The sequence below is a fragment of the Ranitomeya imitator genome, chromosome 2, assembly GCF_032444005.1.
Source record: "Ranitomeya imitator isolate aRanImi1 chromosome 2, aRanImi1.pri, whole genome shotgun sequence".
Lineage (NCBI taxonomy): Eukaryota > Metazoa > Chordata > Amphibia > Anura > Dendrobatidae > Ranitomeya > Ranitomeya imitator.
In genome coordinates, this window is record NC_091283.1 from 385,890,591 (window position 1) to 385,909,808 (window position 19,218).

Below are 19,218 nucleotides of genomic sequence, written 5' to 3' on the forward strand. Positions count from 1 at the left end.
ATTGGGACATTTGTTAGGCGTGTTTTACGGACGTATTTTATGCGCTCATACGTCCGTAAAACTCGCTAGTGTGACGCCGGCCTTACTGTGTCAGCTCTCCCAGACCAGCGGATCCCCTCAGAGCCCAGCAGTTCCTGATTATATCAGCTGAAAACAGTCAGAAATCAAAACCTGGATTGTATGTGTGGAGGGGAGGCACCAGTCCTTTTCCACGCTGATCACTAAAGAAACCAAGAGCGGATTACATTGAAAAAACAGCTTAACAACTAATACCTGGAAACATAGGAAATGAAACGGGGAGAAACATATCTGTTATCTAGTACTTCTCCCCTTGATACCTCACACAATATATATATACTAGATGTTGGCCCGATTCTAACGCATCGTGTATTCTAGAATATGCATGTCCACGTAGTACATTGCACAGCTCACGTAGTATATTGCCCAGCCACGTAGTATATTGCCCAGCCACGTAGTATATTACCCAACCACGTAGTATATTGCCCAACCACGTAGTATATTGCCCATCCACATAGTATATTGCCAAGCCACATAGTATATTACTTAATTGAGCAGGCCACGAGTATAATTAGAAATGTTGGTCTTGTAGAAAGTCTTCCTTTCCTCCATCCTGGGTAATATTAGTAATATATCCAATCTGGTTCATGGGGACGGGGACAACATGGGCCCAGGGCTGCCACTAGAAATTTTGGGGCCCCATACTGGCAACATTTTCGGGGTCCCCTTGAGACTCCGTCAGGCTCCACTCCAGCCCTGCCTCCACCTATCGAACTGTCCACAGTACCCCCACCCTCTCTTGGAAAAAACTCCACTTCTCACCTATCACACATTAACAGTTCCCATCACCAGATCACACATATAGCCAGCAGCCTTTGATTTGGCCAAAAGATTTTTTAAGCCACCACCATAACATGGTAGACACTTTTGGCCGGGCCCTATTCTACTGTAACCTACTAAATATTTGCTAAAATTTGCAATACAATTTGGGTATATTTTTATTTATTTTTCAATTTTTAAAATGACCAATAATATCACATACAATGAACAAATACCACCGCACCATGTCCAGACCACATATTACCACCAGTGACCGAATAATATCACATACAAAGAACAAATACCACAACACCATGATCAGACACCATATTACTACCACAGTGATCGAATAATATCAAATACTGGGAACAAATACCACCGCACCATGACCAGATCACATATTACCACCACAAAGTGACCAAATAGCACATACGAGGGACAAATACCGCAACACCATGTCCAGACCACATATTACCACTAGGGTTGAGTGAAACGGATCGGACAAATTCAAAAATCAACGACTTTCGGCAAAGTCAGTTTTCATGAAACCCGATCCTAGTGTGGGATCGGCCACGAGGTCGGAGATCTTCGCGCCAAAGTCGCGTTTCATATGACGCGTTCAGCACCATTTTTCAGCCAATGAAGGAGGACGCAGAGTATGGTCAGCGTGATGACATAGGTCTTGGTCCCCACCATCTTAGAGAAGGGCATGACAGTGATTGGCTAGCTTTCTGCGGCCTCACAGGGGCTATAAAGGGGCGTGCACGCCGACCGCCATTGTCATGGGGCTACCGCAACAGAGAGGTTCCAGAGAACCGCAGCGCTATGGGCCTTGTTCACACACAGTGAACAGAAGCTCTTCTCCTGTATTCTGAACTGGCTGCTTTGTGCCAGCAGTGCAGGAGTTAATCTTGTTGCTGAGTTGCTGTGAGCTGGGTCTCCCAGCTGAAGGTGAATTTGTAATCGCCTCCTCTATATAGACCCAGCCTTGACTTCAGCTATTGTCAATGATCAGTTCAGATGCCTGGCTTGGAGGTTGAAGGAGCCTGGTGTATTAGGAGCTTGGAGGTTTATTTACAGAGAATGGTGTCTGCTGTTTTGGTTGCTTGTTAAACCTGTTTTCCTTCCTAGTTTTTTCCTTCTCTTTCCTTCTATGTGTTACCTCTGTGGGTGTGTGAGCATTTGGTGAGTTTGAGACTTTTAGTTAGCTTGTCTGTATACCCTGTTTATTGTTGTATTTATACACTGGTGCAGTCCACCTCCTTTGGGGGGTGAGGGGGCCATTGATAGGGCCTGCACAGGAGACAGGGATACGCTGGCGGCTCAGGCCTCCTAACCATCATAGGTACCCCTGAGATAAGGGAAAGTCAGGGCCCCATTATAGTGGCAGGGACAGGGGCAGGTCCCAGTACGCCGTCCTGCCCCTTTATCGCCGTTAACGGCGTGACAGCCATCTTCCTTCTGCTAATGTTAGCATAGGGAGAGGTTGCTGCAGCTTCATCAGAAGAAGGGATATAGTTAGAGAGGGAAGATTAACCCCCAAACCACTTGTGCTGTAGCGATTTCCACTGTCCAACACCACCTTTTCTTTGCAGGGACAGTGGAGGCTATATTTTTGTGCATCAGCTCTGTAGCTTATTAGGCTGCCTTATATGGCTCCCTGATAGCTGCATTGCTGTTTGTACGCTGCTGTGCAAACCAACTGCTTTTTCTTTTTTAAAAGCAAAAATCCTGTTGCTTCTTTCTGCACAGTTATCTTGTTTATTTGTCGACACTTCTGTGTGCAGCAGGCCTTTTCATTGCTGACATACTTGTCCTGAGATCATTGTAGGGAGATTGAAATTGTACTATAGTCCTTGTATTTTTTCATATATCTTTCAGCCACGTTCTGCCACTTGCATTGTGTTGTGTTATACACTGGGCCTGAGTTTTGGTGCAGTCTCCCCCCCAAAAAAGGGAGATTCAAATTGTCACAAAGTGGATCTAGGTCAATTCTGTCAGTTTGTTGTATATCATCCAGCCACGTTCTGCCACTTACATTGTGTAGTGTTATACACTGGGCCTGAGTTTTGGTGCAGTCTCCCCCCCAAAAAAAAGGGAGATTCAAATTGTCACAAAGTGGATCTACGTCAGTTCTGTTAGTTTGTCATATATCAGCCAGCCACGTTCTGCCACTTACATTGTGTATAGTTATACACTGGGCCTGAGTTTTGGTTCAGTCTCCCCAAAAAAAGGGAGATTTAAATTCTCAACAAGTTTATATACACCTTCTACCATTTTACAGTACCATATAACGGTTGTCATTTTGGTTAGATTTTCCCAAAAATGAGGAAGTCTGGTGGAAGAGGCCGTGGGCGGTCGTTGCCAGCTGGTACTGATGGTGGTGGTGGTGATGGAGCATCTGGTGGTAGTGGGAAAAGCAAAATAGCACCTAAGGCTCGAGGTGTTGAGCCAGCGTCATCGTCTGGCTGCACAAGGCCTCGAAGGCTCCCTTAACTGGGAGTAGGAAAACCGCTTTTAAAGCCGGAGCAGCAGGAAAAAGTTTTGGCTTTCCTTGCTGACTCAGCCTCTTGCTCTTTCACCTCCTCTTCAGAAAGTTCCAAATATAAAAGCAGCGAGTCGTCAGTGAATGCTCCCGGTCAGGAACAAGTCGCTTCCTTGTGTCCTTCACCCAAACTAAAAGTGAAGGATGTGGCAGGCGACACTACAGTTTACTCCATGGAGCTCTTTACACATACCGTGCCTGGCAGGCTCGGACTGGCCCACCGGAGAACCGGAGGATTCTCCGGTGGGCCCAGGCACTGACCCAGCAGCTGCCTAGGGCCCCCAATGCTTCAAGGGCCCCCACTGCTCCTGGGGCCCCAAGCCACTGGCTATGGGGCCCCTGAGTCAAGGGGGCCCGCTCTGTGCCAGCCTAGAAGCAGCTGGAGACAGGATCCTGTCCCCGCTGCTAAAGCCAAATGAATATTCACGCTTCCCCACGCCCCTATGGGCGTGGAGAGGCGTCAATACCATTTCTCTTTAATAGCGGGCAGCGTTAGCCACAGGGTGAGGCTAACACTGCCCGCGTGTAAAGCCTCACCACCGCACCACATACACACAGCACCGCAAAAGCACCGTCCGCACCGCATACACAGGCACAGCCGCACACATAGTCAGACACACAGCAGTTCACCTCCTGGCAGTAGCAGCACATTCCGGCATCCTGCTTCCCTGTGTGAGAGCCCAGCTGGATGACGTCATCATCCAGCATGTTGTCTCACACAGAAAGCTGCCGGCAAAGAACAGGCTGCAGGGAGGTGAGCTGTGTTGTGTGAGTGTGCCTGCGTGTCTGTCTGTGTGTGAGTGTGCCTGCGTGTCTGTGTGTGAGTGTGCCTGCGTGTCTGTGTGTGAGTGTGCCTGCGTGTCTGTCTGTGTGTGATTGTGCCTGCGTGTCTGTCTGTGTGTGAGTGTGCTTGCGTGTCTGTCTGTGTGTGAGTGTGCCTGCGTGTCTGTGTGTGAGTGTGCCTGCGTGTCTGTGTGTGAGTGTGCCTGCGTGTCTGTCTGTGTGTGATTGTGCCTGCGTGTCTGTCTGTGTGTGATTGTGCCTGCGTGTCTGTGTGTGAGTGTGCCTGCGTGTTTGTGTGTGAGTGTGTCTCTGTGTGAGTGTGTTTGTGTGAGTGTGCCTGCGTGTTTGTGTGAGTGTGCCTGCGTCTTTGTGTGAGTGTCTGTGTGTGAGTGTGTCTGTGTGTGTGTCTGTGTGTGAGTGTGCCTGCGTGTCTGTGTGTGTGTGTCTGTGTGTGTGTGTCTGTGTGTGAGTGTGCCTGCGTGTTTGTGTGTGAGTCTGTCTGTGTGTGAGTGTGTGTGTGAGTGTGCCTGAGTGTGTCTGTGTGTGAGTATGTTTGTGTGTGAGTGTGCCTGCGTGTTTGTGTGTGAGTGTGCCTGCGTGTTTGTGTGTGAGTGTGCCTGCGTGTTTGTGTGTGAGTGTGCCTGCGTGTTTGTGTGTGAGTGTGCCTGCGTGTTTGTGTGTGAGTGTCTGTGTGTGAGTGTTTGTGTGTGTGTCTGTGTGTGAGTGTGCCTGCGTGTTTGTGTGAGTGTGTCTGTGTGTGAGTGTGTGTGTGTCTGTGTGTGTGTGCCTGCGTGTTTGTGTGTGAGTGTGTCTGTGTGTGAGTGTGTCTGTGTGTGAGTGTGCCTGCGTGTTTGTGTGTGAGTGTGTGTGAGTGTGCCTGCATGTTTGTGTGTGAGTGTGTCTGTGTGTGAGTTTGTCTGTGTGAGTGTGTGTGTGTGCCTGCGTGTCTGTGTGTGAGTGTGCCTGTGTGGCCAGGACATGGTTAAAGGTACAGATGACCAGATTGCTGCTATGATCAGAACTTCAGAAGCAAATTAAGGTTTTTTCCAAGGCTACAATATTAATGACCCACCTGCTTTTACCAGGTCCCTGCAGAGTGGGAACAACACAGGTCCGTACACGTAGTGGCCATTCTCGAGTATTGTAGCTCAGCTCTTATTAAAGTGATTGGGCGCAGAGCTGCAATAGCTGGGAAAGGTGAATACACAGTATACAAAGCATGTACAGGAGTACTTCCGGTGGTAGTGGGGGCTGCTAACAGCTGATCAGTGGGGGTCCCCAGCCAGTTGGATATTGATCACCTATCCGTAAAGTGGCTGAGCACTACTTGGACAACTCTTCCATAAATACTATATTGTCTACTGTAAAATAAATATATATTCACCTCCCGCACTGGCAGCGTTCCAGTGATGTTGGGGCTGGATCTCATTGTTATGAGCACTGATGGGCGGCTTTGGTCTTGGGCAATCCCTTTCAACTGAGTGATACATAATTGTGATTATACTGCGTTTTACATGTTTGGAAAGGTTGTACTGTCAGAAGCTGTGTGCCTCAATGACTCCCCTTGTAATGTCACTCACCCGAAATATTACAGCATCTCCCCTGACCACAATGGGCTGTGATATCACAACAGCTCCATAACTGATGCCAACCTCATAAAACGACATATGTGATGAGTTATCTGCCGTGATGACCAGGTAGTGCCAGTCATAGATCCCTATGACATTTCTTGTATCTGCAACCATATAGGTATTTGGATATAGCTGTAGAATGGGCCCCTAGGGTCAATTCCTCCTGTGGGCCCCAGACACCCCAGTCCGACGCTGGTGCCTGGGTTAGAAAGGGAAATTGTTAACAGCCCATTACAAGATGAATTGGACATGGAGTGCACTGATGCACAGCCACAGCTAGATTATTATGCTGTTCCATTGACTCAGATCACTACATTGCCCTCGCAGTGTACTGAGCCAGAATCTGACCCTGATAAGACTATGGTGCCCCGTCCCGAACGCTATAGCACCTTACACGGTGACACAGAGGAAGGTGCACATGACATTGAAGAGGAGGTGATAGATGACCCAGTTGTTGACCCAGATTGGCAGCCATTTGGGGAAGAGGGTGCCGCTGCCAGTAGCTCAGAAGCGGAGGAGGATGATCCGCAGCAGCCATCTACATCGCAACAGCTTTCATCTGGCAGGCCCCTATCTGGCCAATAACGTTTGTCAAAAACAAAAACAGTTTTAGGACAGCGTGGCCATCCGGTGAAAGTAGCACAGCGTGCAATACCTGAAAAGGTATTCCATAGTAGGAAGAGTGTAGTGTGGTAATTTTTTAACCAAGATCTGAATGATCAGTGCAAAGTTATCTGTAAGAAATGCTCAAAGACCTTTAGCAGAGGGAAGAATCTCCAAAATTTAAATACAACATGCATGCTTAGACATTTAACCAGCATGCACTTGCAAGCCTGGACTAACTACCAAACGTCCCGTACCATTGGGGCACCTGCTCAGAATGAAGGTAGTCAGCAACGCTACATTGCTTCCCTCACTGTAAGCCCACCGGTTAGGACACCACCAGCAGCAAATGTGGAGGTATCGTCGCAAGGCCAAAGCTGTCAGGGAATCACAAGGTTCTTGGTAGGAAACACTGTATGTAGGCCAACATCAAGTATACCTTCACCAACCCTCTCTCAATCTGCCATGTCCGCCACCACCCCCGCTAGATCTACCATATGCAGCTCTCCAGTCCAGCTCACCCTACAAGAGACTCTCGTTAGGAAAAGAAAGTACTCATCCTCTCATCCGCGTACACAGGGTTTGAACGCCCACATTGCTAGACTAATCTCGTTAGAGATGATGCCCTACCGGTTGGTTGAAAGTGAAGCTTTCAAAGACCTGATAGCCTACGCAGTACCACGCTATGACCTACCCAGTCGGCACTTCTTTGCGAGAAAAGCCATCCCAGCCCTCCACCAGCATGTCAAAGACCGCATTGTCCATGCACTGAGGCAATCAGTCAGTGGAAAGGTGCACTTTACAACAGATGCATGGACCAGTAGGCATGGCCAGGGACATTACGTGTCAATCACGGTGCACTGGGTTAATGTGGTGGATGCAGGGTCCACAGGGGACAGCCATAGTGGGACAGTTCTGCCTAGCCCACGGTCTAGGAAACAGTTGGCTGTAGGCGTTCGCCACCCCTCCTCTTCCTCCAGAAGCGAAAGCTCGTCCACAGAGCGCAGTCGCACGACCACTCCATCCGCAGCTGCCAGTGTTGCACACAAGGTGTCCCATTATGGAACAGCTAATGGTAAGCTTCAGCAGGATGTGTTAGAAATGAAGTGTTTGGGCGACAACAGACACACCGTGGAAGTACTGGCCGAGTACTTGCAGCAAGAAACTCAGTCATGGCTGGGCAGTGTACATCTTGAGGCAGGCAAGGTAGTCAGTGATAACGGAAGGAATTTTATGGCTGCCATAGCCCTTTCAGAACTGAAACACATACCTTGCCTGGCTCACACCTTGAACCTGGTGGTGCAGTGCTTCCTGAAAAATTATCCGGGGTTACCAGCCCTGCTCCTGAAGGTGCGAAGACTTTGCTCGCACATGAGCCGGTCGCCCATACACTCCAGCCGTATACTGAACCATCAGCGATCGCTGAATCTTCCCCAGCACCGCCTAATAATCAACGTTGCAACAAGGTGGAACTCCACACTGCACATACTTCAGAGGCTGTGCGAACAGAGGCGTGCTGTAATTTATTTGTGGGAGGATACACATACACGGGCAGGCAGTTGGATGGCAGACATGGAGTTGTCTGGTGTGCAGTGGTCAAAGCTACAAGACCTATGTCAAGTCCTTCAGTGTTTTGAGGAATGCACATGGCTGGTAAGTGCAGACGACGCCATCATAAGCATGAGCATCCCACTAATGCGTCTGCTGATGCAACGTTTGACGCACATTAAGGAGCAGGCGTCTGCAGCCAAGGAGGAGGGAAGCCTTGATGACAGTCAGCCATTGTTTGTTCAGGGAACTCTCCTGGACGAGGTGGCGGACGAAGAGGAGGAGGAGGGATTTATGGGAGGAGAATGCTTCTCAGGGGGCAATAGAAACTGGTGGCGTTGCAAGGTCAGGTACTGGGTGTTAGCTGGCCACAAGTGATGTTGATTTGCAAGAAAGTGCTCCTCAACCCAGCACAAGCAGTGAATTGACACCTGGAACATTGGCCCACATGGCTGAGTATGCCTTGCGTATCCTAAAAAGGGACCCCCGCATTATCAAAATGATGACCGATGACGATTACTGGTTGGCCGGCCTCCTGGATCCACGATATAAAGGAAAATTACAAAATATCATGCCACATGAGAACCTTGAGCAAATATTGGCTACCAAACAAGCAACTCTTGTAGACCGTTTGGTTCAGGCATTCCCAGCACACAGAGGCGGTGATGGTTCTCACATGAGCTGTAGGGGGCAACATGGCAGAGGTGTTAGAAGTGCACAAATCCGAAGTGGCGTTGGACAGAGGGGTTTTATGACCACTTTGTGGAGTGATTTCGCAATGACCGCAGACACGACAGGTACTGCTGCATCGATTCAAAGTGACAGGAGACAGCATTTGTCCAGTATGGTTACCAACTATTTTTCCTCCCTTATCGATGTTCTCCCTCACAGGTCATTCCCCTTTGATTACTGGGCATCTAAAATAGACACCTGGCCTGAATTGGCAGAATATGCATTACAGGAGCTCGCTTGCCCTGCTGCTAGTGTGCTATCAGAAAGAGTCTTCAGTGCTGCTGGTTCATTACTGACCGAAAAAAAAGACACGTCTGTCTACCCGAAATGTTGATGATCTAACATTCATTAAAATGAACCAATCATGGATTTCAAATTATTTTGCCCCACCTTCCCCTGCTGACACGTAACTTGCCTGAAAAATGTTTTGCTTTTGGCCTCCTCTTACTGACTGCTCCAATTCCTCCATTTGCAGCTGCTGAATGTCCACCATAGGCCATTTTTATACCTCCCTAAATGGGCTGACTCCCCCCACAGGGCCGTGGTCACCACTTGGCGTAAGCACCCGTGCAAGTGCCATTTGTCTGGACAGGTGGGTGTGCCCACTCTTGGGCGACGGCACTGGCACAGGGTCCCTCATAGTACAATGAAGTGTCTCTGATGGTGGTGGTGCACAACCAACGTCAGACACACCGTCGTAATATGAGGGGCCCTGTGCCAGTACTGCCGCGCACGAGAGAGTGTTCCTCCCCAGCTCGAACAGTGAGCTACCACTTGCAATGTCTGTGCTGTTAAATCCTTCAATGGCACTGCCAATACAAATTTGTTGAAATGATAGATGATAGTTAAAATATACAGGGGCCCTGGCCTCCATTTAGACCAGTTAATACTTTGCGCCAACTACCACTGTCTGCTACTCAGCAGAGGAGCCCACCCCTGTACCTAGCTATGCCACCTGTTTACTTATGAACAATGTTTGGCAGACATTTAGCACACTTTATTATTTGGGCCTGCTAACTGTGTCAGCCACTCATTACAGTTGTCCTCCACTGAATAAATCAATGCCGCCTGTTTAGTCCTATTAGCAATTTTGAACTGCATTTAGCCTACTTACTTTTTTGGGCCTACTAACTGTGTCAGCCTCTCATTACAGTTGTCCTCCGCTGAACAAAGCAATGCCGCCTTTTCAGTCCTGATACCAATTTTGAACTGCATTTAGCCTACTTACTTTTTGGGCCTACTAACTGTGTCAGCCACTCATTACAGTTGTCCACCGCTGAACAAAGCAATGCCGCCAGTTTAGTCCTGTTAGCAATTTTGAACTGCATTTAGCCTACTTACTTTTTTGGGCCTACTAACTGTGTCAGCCTCTCTTTACAGTTGTCCTCCGCTGAACAAAGCAATGCCGCCTTTTAGTCCCGTTACCAATTTTGAACTGCATTTAGCCTACTTACTTTTTGAGCCTACTAAATGTGTCAGCCACTCCTTACAGTTGTCCTCCCCTGAACAAAGCAATGCCGCCAGTTTAGTCCTGTTACAAATTTTGAACTGCATTTAGCCTACTTACTTTTTTGGGCCTACTAACTGTGTCAGCCTCTCATTACAATTGTCCTCCGCTGAACAAAGCAATGCGCCAGTTTAGTTCTGTTAGCAATTTTGAACTGCATTTAGCCTACTTACTTTTTTGGGCCTACTAACTGTGCCAGCCTCTCATTACAGTTGTCCTCCGCTGAACAAAGCAATGCCGCCAGTTTAGTCCTGTTACCAATTTTGAACTGCATTTAGCCTACTTACTTTTTGGGGCCTACTAAATGTGTCACACTGAACAAAGCAATGCCGCCTGTTTAGTCCTGTTACCAATTTTTAACTGCATTTAGCCTACTTACTTATTTGGGCCTAGTAACTGTGTCTGCCACTCATGACAGTTTTCCTCCACTGAACAAAGCAATGCCGCCTTTTTAGTCCTGTTACCAATTTTGAACTGCATTTAGCCTACTTACTGTTTTGGGCCTACTAACTGTGTCAGCCCCTCATTCCTCATTACAGTTGTCATCCACTGAACAAAGCAATGCCGCCTGTTTAGTCCTGTTAGCTATTTTGAACTGCATTTAGCCTACTTACTTATTTGGGCCTAGTAACTGTGTCTGCCACTCATTACAGTTTTCCTCCACTGAACAAAGCAATGCTGCCTTTTTAGTCCTGTTACCAATTTTGAACTGCATTTAGCCTACTTACTTATTTGGTAATACAGGAGAAAAAACGAGTCAGAAGCTCATAATATACAAACGTACACAAAACTTTTATTAAATATCCATATACATAAAACTAGAACTGTTAAAGTGTGCCAGTGCATACAGTTCTTGGAGCAATCAGTAATATTTATAACAATATGAGGTACATGACAAAAATTCCAAATAAATGAGTGCCGGTAGGTCCCGCCTGCACAACAGGGCCAGCATAATATAGTAAACATACCAAATCAAAGTGCCATAGTAAATTTATAAAAATATCACAGCAGTAGTAATAAGTTTAAAGCCTTTCTGTATGCTGGTAGCACAAAGGGTTAAATTTGGAAGCACATTATACATCCCTGTGAATGCTAACCACTCCCATTAGCTCCTAATAGAGCCTACATAGCATGCCGAAAATGCTGAGAGCAATAGAGTTAAAGGATACTATATGTCCCTGTGGACTCCAACCACTCCCACCTACTCCCAGATAGTTCAGCATGTGCACATACCAGACTTGTCAAATCATGCCAGCTACTGATGCAAGAAACATGAATAAAACAATGGCACTGCAGATAAACGTAGTATTTACCCATAGCGTGTTAGGCAGGTGTCCCGGGACTCACTCCCCAACGCACGTTTCGGTGCGAGTCCACCTTCTTCAGGGGGCCCCTGCCTAACACGCAGGCGGGACCTACCGGCACTCACTTATTTGGAATTTTTGTCATGTACCTCATATTGTTATAAATATTACTGATTGCTCCAAGAACTGTATGCACTGGCACACTTTAACAGTTCTAGTTTTATGTATATGGATATTTAATAAAGTTTTGTGTACGTTTGTATATTATGAGCTTCTGACTCGTTTTTTCTCCTGTATTATTATATATATTTGTGTCGCTCTGCCCTTTATAATATGCAATTTAGCATATTTGCTACTTCATGCATGGTATTTTTGTAGGAAGAATGTCTTTGGGGTTATTTTTCAAATACTTACTTATTTGGGCCTACTAACTGTGTCAGCCTCTCATTACAGTTGTCCTCCGCTGAACAAAGCAATGCCGCCAGTTTAGTCCTGTTAGCAATTTTGAACTGCATTTAGCCTACTTACTTTTTTGGGCCTACTAACTGTGTCAGCCTCTCATTACAGTTGTCCTCCGCTGAACAAAGCAATGCCGCCAGTTTAGTCCTGTTAGCAATTTTGAACTGCATTTAGCCTATTTGCTTTTTTGGGCCTACTAACTGTGTCTGCCCCTCATTACAGTTGTCCTCCACTGAACAAAGCAATGCCGCCAGTTTAGTCCTGTTACCAATTTTAAACTGCATTTAGCTTACTTACTTATTTGGGCCTACTAACTGTGTCTGCCCGTCACTACAGTTGTCCTCCACTGAACAAAGCAATGCCGCCTGTTTAGTCCTGTTAGCTATTTTGAACTGCATTTAGCCTACTTACTTTTTTGGGCCTACTAACTGTGTCAGCCCCTCATTACAGTTGTCCACCACTGAACAAAGCAATGCCGCCTGTTTAGTCATGTTAGCTATTTTGAACTGCATTTAGCCTACTTACCTATTGGGGCCTACTAACTGTCAGCCTCTCATTACAGTTGTCCACCGCTGAACAAAGCAATGCCGACTTTTTAGTCCTGTTACCAATTTTCAACTGCATTCAGCCTACTTACTTTTTTGGGCCTACTAACTGTGTCAGCCTCTCATTACTGTTGTCCTCCGCTGAACAAAGCAATGCCGCCAGTTTAGTCCTGTTAGCAATTTTGAACTGCATTTAGCCTACTTACTTTTTTGGGCCTACTAACTGTGTCAGCCTCTCATTACAGTTTTCCTCCACTGAACAAAGCAATGCCACCTGTTTAGTCCTGTTACCAATTTTCAACTGCATTTAGCCTACTTACTTATTTGGGCCTAGTAACTGTGTCCACCACTCATTACAGTTTTCCTCCACTGGGCAAAGCAATGCCGCCTGTTTAGTCCTGTTACCAATTTTGAACTGCATTTAGCCTACTTACTTATTTGGGCCTAGTAACTGTGTCTGCCACTCATTACAGTTCTCCTCCACTGAACAAAGCAATGCCGCCAGTTTAGTCCTGTTACCAATTTTAAACTGCATTTAGCTTACTTACTTATTTGGGCCTACTAACTGTGTCTGCCCGTCACTACAGTTGTCCTCCACTGAACAAAGCAATGCCGCCTGTTTAGTCCTGTTACCAATTTTGAACTGTATTTAGCCTACTTTCTTAATTGGGCCTACTAACTGTGTCAGCCCCTCATTACAGTTGTCCTCCACTGAACAAAGCAATGCCGCCAGTTTAGTCCTGTTACTAATTTTGATCTGCATTTTAGCCTACTTACTTATTTGGGCCTACTAACTGTGTCAGCCTTTCATTACAGTTGTCCTCCACTGAACAAAGCAATGCAGCCTGTTTAGTCCTGTTACCAATTTTGAACTGGATTTAGCCTATTTTCTTATTTGGGCCTATATCTGTGTTTCCTCCTCATCCTGCCCATTGGCCAGCCACTGCTAGATGAGTCTGCTGGTACATTGACCCAGACCACTACATTCCTCTTTCACTCTACACAGCCAGAATCTGACCCTGCTGAAAGTCAGGTTCCCCTTCACGCATACTATACCACCTTACACGGGGACAAAGAGGAAGGTGCAGATGAAAGTGCAGGTTCCTTTATCAGGTGGGAGGCATACTCGTTGGCGACGTGACTGGCACAGGGCCCCTCATAGTACGCAAAAGTGTCTCTACCGGTGGGAGGCACCACTCGCCGTCAAACACACCGCTGTACTATGAGGGGCCCTGTGCCAGTGCCAATGACAATGAGTGGGCCCTCACTGCTTGCTCAGGATCACAGCACTTGCAAAGTTTAAATACTTACCTCTCCCTGCTCCACCACCGTGACGTATTCCGCATTTCCTGGGCCCACGAAAATCTTGAGCCAGCCCTACCCCCCACAACTTTAGCCAAATGACCCCCAGTTTTCAATGCCTAACTATTATTATAAAGTAAATTAAGATTGACAAGCTTCAGTAATACGAATTGATGTTTTTGGCATTAAAATGGGCACTGTAGGTGTTTTCCTGTCCCCCACTCACTGCTGACTTTGATTCCCCATTGACTTGCATTGGGTTTCGTGTTTCAGTCGGCCCCCGACTTTTCGCAATAATCGGCCGATTTCACCCAACCCGACTTTTGACAAAGTCGGGTTTCGTGAAACCCGACTCGATCCTAAAAAAGTAAAAGTCGCTCAACTCTAATTACCCCCACATAGTGACTGAATACTACAATACTGATCAGTAATAATAAAAAAAAACCAATACTATCACCATAACTGCCATTATACACAGGAGATCTGTACTTAATATGCAGTGTCTGTGTACAGGTAATATAGTGATCATTGGTGACATTATACACAGGACCTCTGTATATAGTATACAGTGTCAGTGTATAGGTAACACACTGACTCACCAGTGACGTCTCTAGGTGAAGTCCTTCATCTTTCATCCCGCACAGACCGCCATCACTTCTTCCAGCCAGGACTCGTCTCTGCAGGAGATAACACAGGTATCTCGAGCTCCGCTTGCAGAACACATTACTTAACTTTTCCCAACTTCTACATTACAATACATGCAGAAAAAAGGCGACATTGTATCACTCTACACAGTAACAGGACTGCCCCCCCCATTTAAAACAGTATACTCAAAAACTAAAATAAATACGTCCCTGCAGTAATAATATCCCTTAATTAGCCCCTATGGTAATAATATTCCCCATCTTGGCCCTCATGAGTATTCATTCTGCCCCATATGATCTCCCCATCCTGCCCCATCTGTCTCCATCGTATCCATCCTGCCCCATGATCCAATCCTGCCCCCATGTCTTTCATTCTGCCCCGTGTCTCCGATCATGCCCCGTATCTCCATTCTTGCCCCACCTGTCTCCAGTCCTGCCCCCAGTGTGTCCAGCATTCTGCCCCCAGTGTGACCAGCATTCTGCCCCCAGTGTGTCCAGCATTCTCTCCCAGTGTCTCTTGCATTCTGCCCCCAGTACTCCAGCATTCTGCTCCCAGTGCTCCAGCATTCTGCCCCCAGTGTCTCCAGCATTCTGCCCCCAGTGTGTCCAGCATTCTGCCCCCAGTGTCTCCAGTCCTGCCCCCAGTACTCCAGCATATTGCCCCCAGTGTGTCCAGCATTCTGCCCCCAGTGCTCAAGCATTCTACCCCCAGTGTGTCCAGCAATCTGCCCCAGTGTGTCCAGCATTCTGCCCTTGGTGTGTCCAGCATTCTGCCCCCATTGTGTCCACCATTCTGCCCCAGTCTGTCCACCATTCTGCCCCCAGTGCTCCAGCATTCTGCCCCAGTGTGTCCAGCATTCTGCCCCATTGTGTCCAGCATTCTGCCCCAGTGTGTCCAGCATTCTGCCCCCAGTGTGTCCAGCATTTTTCTTCCAGTGTTCCAGCATTCTGCCCCCAGTGTGTCCCGCATTCTGCCCCAGTGTGTCCAGCATTCTGCCCCCAGTGCTCCAGCATTCTACCCCCAGTGCTCCAGCATTCTGCCTCAGTGTGTCCAGCATTCTGCCCCAGTGTGTCCAGCATACTGCCTCCAGTGCTCCAGCATTCTGCCCCAGTGTGTCCAGCATTTTGCCCCCAGTGCTCCAGCATTCTGTCCCCCCAGTGCTCCAGCATTCTGCCCCAGTGTGTACAGCATTTTGCCCCCAGTGCTCCAGCATTCTGCCCCAGTGTGTCTAGCATTCTGCCCCAGTGTGTCCAGCATTCTGCCCTCATTGTGTCCAGCATTCTGCCCCAGTGTGTCCTTCATTCTGCCCCAGTGCTCCAGCATTCTGCCAGCAGTGCTCCAGCATTCTATCCCCAGTGTGTCCATCATTCTGCCCCAGTGTGTCCAGCATTCTGCCCCAGTGTGTCCAGCATTCTGCCCCCAGTGTGTCCAGCATTCAGCCCCAGTGTGGCCAGCATTCTGCCCCAGTGTGTCCAGCATTCTGCCCCCAGTGCTCCAGCATTCTGCCCCAGTGTGTCCAGCATTCTGCTTCAGTGTGTCCATCATTCTGCCCCAGTGTGTCCAGCATTCTGCCACAGTGCTCCAGCATTCTGCCCCCAGTGCTCCAGCATTCTACCCCCAGTATGTCCATCATTCTCCCCCAGTGTGTCCAGCATTCTCCCCCAGTGTGTCCATCATTCTGCCCCAGTGTGTCCAGCATTCTGCATCAGTGTATCCAGCATTCTGCCCCAGTGTGTCCAGTATTCTGCCCCAGTGCTCCAGCATTCTGCCCCCAGTGCCCTAGCATTCTACCCCCAGTGTGTCCATCATTCTGCCCCAGTGTGTCCAGCATTCATCCCCCAGTGTGTCCAGCATTCAACCCCCAGTGTGTCCAGCATTCAGCCCCGGGTCCCCAAGATCGCCGCTCTCAATAATAATAATAAAAAAAACTCTTCTTACCTGACGACGCTGCGGCGGCGAAGGCGAAGCTCCGTACACTCAGCTGAAGAGCGCACTTGTCGGCAACTGACACTGACGTCAGACGCGGGCAACGTGCGCGCTGCTGCTGACGTCAGATGCCAGACTCAGATTGGCTGGCGGCTGTTAACTATTGACATGCGGGCCCATTAGCATTTCCGCAGCACCGCTAAAGGCCTCGTTCAGCTTGCTGGTAGGGGCCCGGTGAGCAGATGAGACGGGGCCCGATGCGGGCCCCCTCTGCCCACCGGGCCCCATACACCAGTCAGGGCAGTAATGCCCTGATGGCGGCCCTGCATGGGCCTGTGTGATTTCAAAAGCCAGGACTGAATTTCAGGCCCAGTCTGTACCTGCTCCTGACTGAGCCCTCACCCACAATATGACCCCTGACTGAGCTCTCTCCCACAGTGTGACCCCTGACTGAGCCCTCTCCCACAATATGACCCCTGACTGAGCTCTCTCCCACAATATGACCCCTGACTGAGCCCTCTTCGACAATTCAAAATAAAACAATTAAAAAAAATCAAACCTACACATATTTGTTATCACCGAGTTCAGAATCGCCTGATCTATCAAAAAAAAGGATTAACCTGGTCGCTAAACAGCGTAGCGATAAAAAAGTCAAAACACCAGAATTTTTTGGTCGCTGCGACATTGCATTAAAATGCAATAACGGGTGATCAAAAGATCGTATCGGCACCAAAATAGTATCATTAAATACGACAGCTCGGCACACAAGAAATAAGCCCTCACGCGACCCAAGATCACGAAAAATAGAGACGCTATGGGTATCGAAAAATGGCACAATTTTAAAGATAATAAAGGATGATGTCAAATATACTATGGGTAACCCGAACAGCATCGCAGGCCAAATATATTTACTCTGCAGGCCAGATTTGGCCCATGGCTCAGAGTTTGACATATGTGGGCTAACCCAAAGACAGGTTAGATGGTCAATGTTTTTTTTTAGATTCAATTTTTCTATTATGTTCAGGCCAGGGTCCAATAATGTGAGGGCTGATGCTTTATCACGCTGCCTTGATTCAGTTTCTCCTCCAAAACCTCCACACGGGCCAAATATATTTACTCTGCGGGCCAGATTTGGCCCATGGCTCAGAGTTTGACATATGTGGGCTAACTCCAAGACAGGTTAGATGGTCAATGTTTTTTTTAGATTCAATTTTTCTATTATGTTCAGGCCAGGGTCCAATAATGTGAGGGCTGATGCTTTATCACACTGCCTTGATTCAGTTTATCCTCCAAAACCTCCACTCTCTATTCTTCCTCAGGCTATTATGTTTTCTATGGTATACCGGAGTCGGAAGAGGAGATCCGTAGAGTTCCGTCGTTTGCTCCTTCCACTACTAGAAGGTCCAAATTATTTGTGCCTGTGTACTTAAGATTATGTCTGTTGTAGGAGTTTCATGATTCTGTCTTGAGTGGTGATCCTGGGTTCACAGCTACATAGAAAGCTATTTCTAGACTCTTTTGGTAGCCATGCATGCTTAATGATATTAAAGATTTTGTATCCACTTGTGAAATTTGTGCACGCGCTAAAGTCTGTCGTAACCGGCCGGGGATTTGGCTCCATTGCCAATTCCAGAAGTACCATGGACTCATTTGTTCATGGATTTCATCATGGATTAGCCTTTGTATGGAAGTAAAACTGTTAGTTGGTTGGTAGTTGACCTAATTAGTAGTTGGCTAATTTTTTTCCGTTAACGGGGTTACCAAATACTAAAACACTTTTCAGGTTCTTTATCATCAGTTTTCAATTTTTCCAACAAACTTTGCACATCCTATTTTTTAGGGACCACATCACATTTGAAGTGACTTTGAGGGGCCTGTGTGACAGAAAATACCCAAAAGTGACAACATTTTAAAAACTGCATGTGATGTATCACTGGAATGAAAAACAATGTGGAAGGAAAAAATGAAAATGTTACTTTTTCCAGCAAAAATGTTGCTTCACATTTTTCATTTCCACAAGAGTTATAGGAGAAAATGGACCCTACAATTTGTTGTGCAATTTCTCCCGAGTACGATACCCCAGATGTGATGTAAAACTACTGTTTGGGCACACGGCAGGGCTCCGAAAGGGAAGGAGATGCTAAACACTTATAAACTGGTAACAATCACTTCTTCCAACTATAATTTCCAGTGTTTTTTAGTCTTAGACCAAATCAGATTATCTACAATAGGTAAGAGATTTGAATATAACACACAGTAGCCAACCATGCCCAGGAACCAGTCAGCAGCGTTGAGATGTGTCTTTATTTAATTGGTGGATATCTAATTGTGAGTATTTAGGGTCCTCTATCAGTTAATTGAAGCTTTGCTGTACACAGATTGGACCTGTAACCTCGGAGAGTAATATAACAGTAAGTGATCATTTTTCAGTGTGAAATCACATTAGACTAGGAATATTGAAATTTTGAAAAACTCCAAACATCAAGAGGGTTTTTGTCAAAACTACGGAGAATGTTTTGAGGTAAAAATACAATGAAAAGAATAATGTCGATGTAAACAACTCATCGAGGAAGTTATTAATAATTGTGCGGAGGAGCAGGTAGTGCACATTGTTGTAAATTTCAACTGAATACAGAACTGGAGTCCAACTAACGTGTTAGAATACAATCATTGGTCCTTAGCACAGGTGAACTATAACACCAGATGACCAGTTCCAGTGCCGCCATTATCTGAGGGAAATAGATGGAAAAAACTTAATTGAACAAAGCTGACCTCACTGAGCAGTGGAAACATTGTGCAGTCAGATGACTCCAGATTTCTGTTGTGCTGATTAGTGGGTCAGAATCTCCTA